This window comes from Nanorana parkeri, unplaced genomic scaffold, assembly GCF_000935625.1.
Source record: "Nanorana parkeri isolate BGI_ZX_2015 unplaced genomic scaffold, ASM93562v1 scaffold2, whole genome shotgun sequence".
NCBI classification, from domain to species: Eukaryota; Metazoa; Chordata; class Amphibia; order Anura; family Dicroglossidae; genus Nanorana; species Nanorana parkeri.
The window spans coordinates 4,735,335-4,744,568 of record NW_017306270.1 but is presented as its reverse complement, the minus strand read 5'-3'; the positions used below and the strand labels follow the sequence as shown (position 1 = coordinate 4,744,568).

General features: G+C 43.0%; 2 protein-coding genes across 2 annotated transcripts in view; one reads left to right on the top strand and one right to left on the bottom strand.

Annotated features, from left to right (window-relative positions):
- DOCK1 (dedicator of cytokinesis 1) overlaps window positions 1-9,234 on the bottom strand; it is a 373,877-nt gene that overhangs the window by 143,481 nt on the left and 221,162 nt on the right. The gene's annotated exons all lie outside the window — the stretch shown is intronic.
- FAM196A (family with sequence similarity 196 member A) overlaps window positions 4,802-9,234 on the top strand; it is a 55,623-nt gene continuing 51,190 nt past the window's right edge. The window contains exon 1 of the mRNA XM_018561375.1: window positions 4,802-5,120. The gene's annotated coding sequence lies outside the window, so the exon portion shown is untranslated. The remainder of the gene's footprint in view (window positions 5,121-9,234) is intronic.

Sequence of the window (9,234 nt, the reverse complement as noted above, 5' to 3'; positions counted from 1 at the left end):
TATATATATATATTAGGCCCCCCATAATGTATCTGCTCCCACTCCCAAACCTGACACTAATTTCTGTCCTCCCGGTCCCCCAGAGGAGTAGGTGACCCCAAAATCCATGATGGCAGGGGGGCACTACCTATGCAGGCAAGTACAAGTGATCTAGGCAGCTGTACAGCGGGCTCCATACTCCCTCGTCACTTGTGACGAGGGAGCATGGAGCCCGTTTCCTGGCCAATCAGGAAGCCTTGGCCAGGAAGCATTGGCCTGATTGGCCAGGAAGCGGGCTCCATACTCCCTCATCACTTGTGACGAGGGAGCATGGAGCACGTTTCCTGGCCAATCAGTAAGCAGGGCAGCGTGTCATTACACGCCCCCCCCCACCCCGGTTTTCTGATTGGCCAGAAATCAGGATTCATGCTCCCCCATCACCTGGCCAATCAGGAAGCTGGGCGCCGTGTAATGACGGGTTGCCCGGTTTCCTGATTGGCCAGCTTCTCGACCAATCAGGAAGCCGGGCAACGCGTCATTACATGGCGCCCTGCTTCCTGATTGGCTAGAAAGCTGGCTCCATGTTTCCTCGTCACCTGGTGACGAGGGAGCATGAAGTCTGCTGCCCTACATATAGGAAAGCTGGGTTGCGCGTCTTTACACGCTGTCCGGCTAATCAGGAAGCCAGGTGGCAAGTCATTACATGTCGCCTGGCTTCCTTAATGGGACCCCAGGTATCGGTATTGGCAAGTACCGAAGAAAAAAATATTGATACTCGTAACTGAAAAACCGGTCTCGGTGTATCCCTAATTAATACACACAGGAAAAAAAAATGGTTACACACAGCGCCGTTCCTATAATGAGGCAGCCTGAGGCGATTGCCTCGGGGGGCATCTCATTGGGTCATGTGCCACACCTGCAGCCTTTTCTGGCCATAGCGGTCCAGAACCTCTCCTAGACCCCCCTACCCCAGCCTGAAAAGTGTAAGGACACGCTTGTTAACACATGGGCCACTTCAGCTACTTTAAAATACTTTAAGCTATTTATAACAAAATATATGAAACATACATAAAACTACCATAATAAAAATTTGACAACACTGTCATACACCACGGAAGGTCCAGACCACACTCACACCACCAAGGGGGCTACCTATAATACACTATGATCCTGTTAAAAATGCTCAGTAAAGATTTCCAAAGTGATCCAGTAGTCTTTGTACAAAGACACGGTTACAATTCCAACATCATATTGAATACTTTAAGTGAGACGAGAAACCTGCAGGCAGGGAAAGTGAGAGGGCAGATCCCCATCACACAATCCAATGGCCTTTTCCCCTCCGTCAGCTCAGGAGACGCTCTCCTGCGGACTCCATTGTTTTATCTGTTGCTAAGCAACAACAAGCTTCTGCATCCAGACTCGACACCTCCACCATCAGCACCGCAGCAGGTTTCTTAAAGAGTTCAGCCAGGGCAAATTAAATAATAACAGAGGCAGTTAATTAGCAGAGCCCCGTGTCTGAAATGAACAGAGTCAATTAAAGTAAAACGGTCACCCAGGCTTTCTGGTTACACTCATTTACCCAGACCAATATTTAACAGGATGCAACCCATCAATCCACTGGGGGGCTGTGAAAGCTCTTTAGAATGAGGGACAGTCACAGTGCTGTCACTACCTACTAGTGGATTGATAGGTGGGATGCTTCTTCAGGCCACACAATCGCGGTTTCTATTGTATACACACAAAACACATCAAATCTACCAGCCAGCACATGGTAATACTAAAACAGGAAGACCGTGGTCCTGAAAAATTGCAATATACTAAATGCCTGTACCTGCACACTGAAGGATCCCATTTACACAGGATACTGTTCACAAATTTTGCTGCAGAGCAGGGATACTTTTCTCACATTTGATGGCCAGACTTTGATATTTCATAGAATTGCATTGAGTGCAAAGGGGAAGCTCAATGGTAGGCAACCCCAGCACTCCAGCTGCAAAGTCCATCATGCCTTTGGCTCTGGGATTCATTCCTATGGCTGTCACAGTCTTGCAACGCCCAATAGGACTTGTAGTTCCACAACAGCTATAGTGCTGAGGTTGTTTGAGCTACCTTTGAGCTACCTGGTGTGTTGAACCTACAGAACTGAGATGGGATCCGATTATGATTTATACATTTGTCTACTATATGCCTAAAGGCACAACATTTTTTTTTGCCTTCCTTACGGTGCATTTAACATAAAAAAGCAGATAAGTAAGACAACTGGTCACTTGAAACATTTAGGTGTATTCTGCATTTTGCATGAGGCTCCCATTTTAGTAGCTTACAAAGTTTGCGCTGAGATATAAAGGGAGCTGAGGATTGGTTATAAAGTGTTAGCAGTGCGTTTGGAGTTACAGAGGATATTGGGCAGACAGTCATTTTGCATAAATGGAAATGTTACCATCTGTCGTGGGTCTGAACATCATGCTAAGTAAATGACCAGTTTGTAGCTTGCTGGTTTTAAATGAGGTGTTATACATATCAAATAATATAGTAACTTACATTTATTGAGTCACTGGTATCATTATTATTCATCCACAGCTCAAAGTGATGAACAAATCACAGTGGCTTGGTGGTTAGCACTTCTGCCTTGCAGCACTGGGGGTCCCTCGTTTATATCCTGGCAAGGACACTATCTACATGTAGTTTGCATGTTCTCCCTGTGCTTGTATGGGTTTCCTCCGGGCACTCCGGTTTCCCCCCAATTCTACCTGTTTTTGTGTGGGGTTCTTCCGGGTACTCCAGTTTCCTTCCTTTTCTTACGTTGGTTTGCTCTGAGTACTCCGGTTTACTCCAAACATGCTGGTAGGTTAACTGGCTCCTCTCTAAATTGGCCCTAATATGTGTGTGTACCAGGGACGTGCGGTCAGGGGAGGCAGAGCCTCAACTAGTATTATGGAGGAAAAAGCGGTCACCTCCAAGTCTGAAGCTGACAGATTTTTCTCCATTCAGTGCGGCTTGTAACAGGTTACACAACAGGGAAAGCCTCCCCGCTGTGTAACCTGTCATGGATGGAGCGCTGCCTGTTACTTACAGGCAGCGCTGCATCCGGCTTTTGCAGCTAAGTTAGGTTACACAGCAACAGGCTTCCCCACTGCTTTGTGTAACCTAACATAGTGAGGCCCGAGCTGCAAAAGCCTCTACTCTATGTTAGAGGCTTGAGCTCTGTGGATGGTTTGGACCAATGGCAAAGCACCATTGGTCCGAGCTGTCCAATAAAAAAACAAACAAAAAAAAACAAAACACTGAGGACAATGCATCACCAGTGATGAGCAACTGAGGGACAGGGAGGTTCCTCCCTGTCTCCTTCCTTCTTCCTTCACACTAGCTTGGTGATCAGGTTGGGGGTAAGGCTTCAGCATGCTGGGGGCAGGGCGTGCTGGGGAATGCCTCACGTCACTGGTGTGTACGTATGCATGTCTTATAGGGACCTTAGATTGTAAGCTCCTTGATGGCATGGACTGATGTGAATGTGCAGTATGTAAATTATCGGGGCTATTTAAATACAATAAATACATGAATGCTATGCGATATGCTTATGACGTCTCCTAACTTTATCAAAGTCAGCAATGCCTGGTAGGGGAACACTCAAATACAACTTGATGAGTATTTTTAGTACATCTACCACCCAGTGGCGTCCCGAGGCTGGGTGACACCCGGAGTGGCGTCCGAGTGTCACCCCGCCGAGACGTCGCCGCACACGCGCGGCCGTCTTCCGATACCTGCCGGTGGCCATCTTGGTGATGGACGCCGGCAGAGAGAGGAGGAGACAGTCACCCGGCTGGATGAGGTATGCCGCCGGGTCCCCTCTCCATGACCGAGCGCCCAACTTTTCAAGAGGGGGTGACACCAAAATGACTAAGTCATTTTGGTGTCACCCCTCCAATGGTGTCACCTGGGTGCGGGCAGCACCCCCCTTGTGATGCCACTGCTAACACCTAATTGTGGGTAAATGTTTTCCAAACAATGTATTTTAAATAGGTAACAATACTGAAAACAATCCATTTAACCTTGGATATAATTGTTTGCTTTAACTCTAAACCAGCTTTTCACTAACTTTTTTTAGTCACGACACCCTTTAAAAAGTATGCAAAATCTTGAGGCACCCTAAAATGTCAGATTTTAAGGGGCACCCCACACAAAAGAGTAGGTTTCCTACTTTTCCCACATCAAAGTGCTCCCTTAAATCAAGATCCCCCTCCCCCTTCACATCAGTGACCCTTAGCACCAGTAGCCTCCCTTTTACACCAGAAGCCCCTCTTTCCTACCAGAGTGGGGGTTACATCAGAGTTCCCCTTCACATCACAGTCCCATTATCACAAAATTTTGAGGCACCCCCGAGGAAGTCAGACCAGAGTGCCACGGCACCCTGGTTGAGAAAAGCCGTTCTAAACCATTATAATTAGTTAAATTCGTGATACACATACAATGGTTGAGAAATCGGTTTTTAGAACACTAGTATATACAATTATAAAAATTAAAAAAAGCCTAAACCAAAAATCCTGATCTTTAAGTTTCACAATTTGGACATTATAAATGGTATTCCAAAATTAAAGTCGAATGGTTACTTACAATGACTTAATCAGACATACATGAAATGTATTAAACCATAACACACATACACACTTCCACGCAAACAAGTTACCTAATGAATTTTAAAAGGTAACAGTGTAGCAAATCAGAGTAGACTTTTGCTTTGTAGGACACAAGGTGGCACTCCTTCCCTTACAAATGCTATAGCACAATCTCTATGGTTTTCATGCAGTTTGAGTGGTGACTTCGAGATGGAAGCAGCATTTGTGTTTATGCTCTAATCATTCCTCCAGGCTTTTCCCCCCTTTTTTCGCAGAAGAAAAAAGAAGAAGGAAAAAAACAAAAAACAAAACAAGATCCTAAAACAAACAAGTTTTAATAACCCAAGACAACTGCTTTAATATAACAGCTACCAACTCTCAGGAAGCCAAGGATATTGCTAGCACTGCAGCAGATGCGGAGCACAAGAACATCCTTTGCATCCAGGAGGCTTGCAGAACTGAACCTAGAGAAATGCATCAAAGGAGAACTTCACAGTCATTTACTTATTTTTAAGGACACATAAGGTAAGCCCCCCCCTTTTTCCTCTAACTACTGCTCGCCCTGAGCTCTGGTAAGACCTAATTGTCTTCAGGCTGTCTTCCGTTTCCTTGTATATGATTGCATTTTCATTAACTTGACATCTATATTCAGAGTCTTAGTTTCATAACAAGTAGCGCTTAGCTCTTCCAGTCTATTGCTGTAGATAGAAGATTAAGTATTTGATTGTTACATCTAAATCCTGGTACAATTACTAGATTCCAAACTGCCTTGCTTATTTTTCTTCCAGAAAGCCATCATCATCTAGTAGCATTAAGACAGGTTGCAATATCAGAGCAGTAGGCTGCTATATATAGCTTGGGCTACATATTTCTGTTATGCAGAGTGGATATTGCTTATGGATAGCAGTGATAAACGATGCCTTCTTGATTAAATCATATAGAGCAGCCTTGTAGTTGATTTACCAAAAAATAAATAAAAATCTCCAGCTTAGAAAAAAAAGAAAGCTTCCAAAATTATGTCACAAGTCAAGACAGTATTCAATATAAAAGAATTAAAATAATTTTTAAATAATAATAATATGCATCCAAATTAGGGCTATATAGATTACAGGCGAGACAAGGTGATTGCAGCTGATCTTCTGGATAGCACAGAACCTGTACCTGTGTGCTGCTTCCAAGCTGTCCTGTCACCTTGCAGGTAATGAAGAGAATGGCATCATAAAGGGCACCAAGTCTGGGCAAGCCTTGACCAGCATCATAAAAAATGTTTAGGAGTAAATGAACTAGTCAGGGCAATGTTTTATCGTAGGGTGAATCCCTATAGGTGCATTGGCTCGCTCCATCACTTTAAGCAGAATACTCAATGAGCCAGTTTAATCTAACCGTCAGGTGAAGACAGAAATTAGGATAGAAATATAATATCTTTAGATAAGCCAATGTGAAAAGATTCTGTTCTGTATTAGGTCACAGTCTGAACTGCTTATTGGCAGTGCCAGCATGCAGGATCTGTTCGGAATTCAGTACTGCAGACGTATTTTGGCAGCCCTTTGTTACTACTTATTTTTTGTTTTTTGGGGAGGTGGGGGTGATGTGAAGGTGAGGGTTAGGTCCCAACTGAGGGCTAGAAAGCTCCTGGACACAATGATCTGTAAAGCAGTTGCACGCTCACATATATACAATCAGCACATGATCAGCAATTTAATTAGAGTCTGGAAACACGGTGCTGGTCTAATCTGCACACACATCACCTTGCCAAACAGTCCGCCCTGAGATTCCCCTTCTCCAGCTTTCCGTCACCGGTGCTGGAATCTGTGTTAGAAGGCTCTCCTGCCTCTGAAATATTCATGACATCTTTTGAGGTTAGGCTGGAGAGAATACGGAGGCTTCAAAATTTATAAGCATGCAGCAAGCACCCCGAGCAACAAATTCATATATCACTGGCTATATGAATTGATGTGGGTCATGCACAAGTGTGCTGTGTACGTGTTCAATTCTTTTTAAATTGCTGCAAACAATATTTTTATATAAGGACTGGCATGAGCTTGTGAATTGTATGTACTTAGAGAATACCACATTTTAATAAACAGTCTTATTTAAAAAAAGGAAATGTTAAGAAACCCATAGTAACCAGTAAAGGGTCATCGTTCAATGTTCTGTCTATTCTGCAAGGTACAGATCGCTTGGTTGCTATAGGTTACTGCATTTCCCCATGTTTGCTCTTGATACGGACTTAAAATAAAAGAAACATTGTTAAACACAATATTGAAGAGGGACATTTAAAATGGCATGCTTGAGCTGCTTTATTAAAAGATGCTTAAGATCTACACCCAAGATAAATTCTCATTGCTGGGAACAAATAAAAGCTTTCGTAGATGGAGGATATTGGACAAGTGATTTTTTATGGAGAAAGCAATAATTAAAAATGAGAATTTAGGTGGTCTGGACACGGTCAACCATGTTTGCAGAGTGCCTGTTTTATGTGCAAGCATAACTTACAGTGACATTTGCATTTTTGCGAGAGGTCATTTTGGCAAAGCAGATCTGGGATGTGACGCATAAAAGTGTAGATCATTTTAAGTGTAGACTTAGCAAGGTCATTGTGGGGAGAGAGAGAGAGAGAGAGAGAGAGAGAGAAAAAAAAGAGAAGGCAAAAAAGGTCTACTGTGCTACAGAATAAAAAAGGGAAACAAATGGGATTAAAAGAAGATCACCAATCACATCTCAGGCGTATTCCCAGAGTATCCTCGGTAATGCAGATAATGCATTTCCGGAGGTTTAAGAAAGAGCTACTTAAATCCCTGGAAAAAAGCTATCGAGCCTTATTTAATAAGCCAAAAGTGGAGCTGCCTGTCTGTTCTGAAATGAAGAAAAGGTGAAATCTTGGTGCCTATGAGTTACTAAACTTTGTAATTAGTCACTGATCTTGGAAAGCCTAAGTAATTGGGTTTATGTGGATGATGTTTTGGGGTATTTCCACCAAAATCTATTTTTGCCAACAATGATTTAAGTTACATGGAAGAGCAGGCCACATATCAGGTGTGGTGTTGAACATGGACCACGTGTCACCATGCCACCAGATAAAGTGCACTGAAGCTTTTGAAGAACATCAGTTTCCAAACAAGTCAAATATTTTTGGGTCAGGCAGCAAAACGCACTTTCCAAATAATACGATACGAATATAGACAAATGAATATAATACGACCTAATCTTTTTTTAATGCCTTTTACAGTTTCTTTTAATTACCAGTTGGTCAGTATTCAAATCATGCTCATGGCCATGTGGTGTCCACAAGTGACATCTATATGTTCACAGAGATACAATGCTCCATATTACTACAACTCTCTCACACGAACAAGCGGCATTTGAATGTTTCTTACTGCTTTCAGGGGATAGTTCAATAGGCTGCATTAGATGAGAGGAACAAGATAAACATTATATAGAGCTCCCTATTTCATTGCAGAGTCATACTATTTCTGCCAGAAAGGATGAGTGACCCTTTAAGACTTGTTCAGTAAGGCAGTGCAAAATGCAGTAATACAAAGCAACCAATCAGAAAGCATTTCCTAAGAAAATTGAAACCTGATTGGTTTCTATGGGTTAATGGATTTTGCATTGCCTTACTGAGCAAGCCTACGAAAAGCAAATCACTGTAATCGGTTGGCACTGTATACAGGTACTGCACAAAGTCCAACCTTCTGAGACAAGAAGTATGGCCATATTTTAGCACAGAACTTGCCTCGGGCAAATCCCTGATCACACTTCCTAGAATATCATAGCCATTACAGGAAATACTAGGAGTACAAATCCTATTGCGTTTAGAACCACAACATCAAAAATATTTAACGCATGGCAAACATCACACTACACTAAAGTCATGTTTACACAAATATCTCAAAGGGGCACTCAGTTCATACATTGTACTACCTGCCAAGCACCCACCCCCCACTCAACTAGTCTGGTAGAATGTAGTCTGCTGGACGGCTCAATACACACATCTGCATTTGTCAAGCGTTTCCTTGCATTGCGTTGACCTTACATGCAATGGCTGGGCTACACCAGCCCATTAATATACTCTGTCCACTGGGAGAGAATTGCACTAGCTGAATGAAGCCCCACTAACGCTGGTGCTGGCTGCTCTTCTTTATTCAGCGCTCATGGGAGCTCAGCCTACAGCAGCCAGGGGCCAATAGCAATACAAATTCATATCAGATCAAGAATAATTTTGAGAATGTCTGATTGCTATTAATATCTCTGTAGTAGTTAAATACTGTTCTAACGGTCAGTTCTCACAAACGTGGCCTCTTTCTGGTAGTGGAGACTTGAACCATCTAACTTTTTTCTTTTTTGCATTTCTCAGGGACTCAAGCAGTGAGATTTTTAGTCTGGTTTCCAAGTCTGCAACTCCAGTTGTTGCCAGTACAACATGATCCCACTCTCTCTGCCGAGTTTGCAATTTGTAATACAAGATGGTGAATGCAACAGGAAGAGTGAGACCATCCAATTTTACAAGTTGAGAAGGAAGAGACCAGGGAACTATGCCAAACAGATCTCACTGCTGGAGTCTACAAGTGATGTAAGATGCAAGGAGGTGGCTTGGTCCACCAGACTCCACCTAAAGTAAAAAAAAAAAATATATATA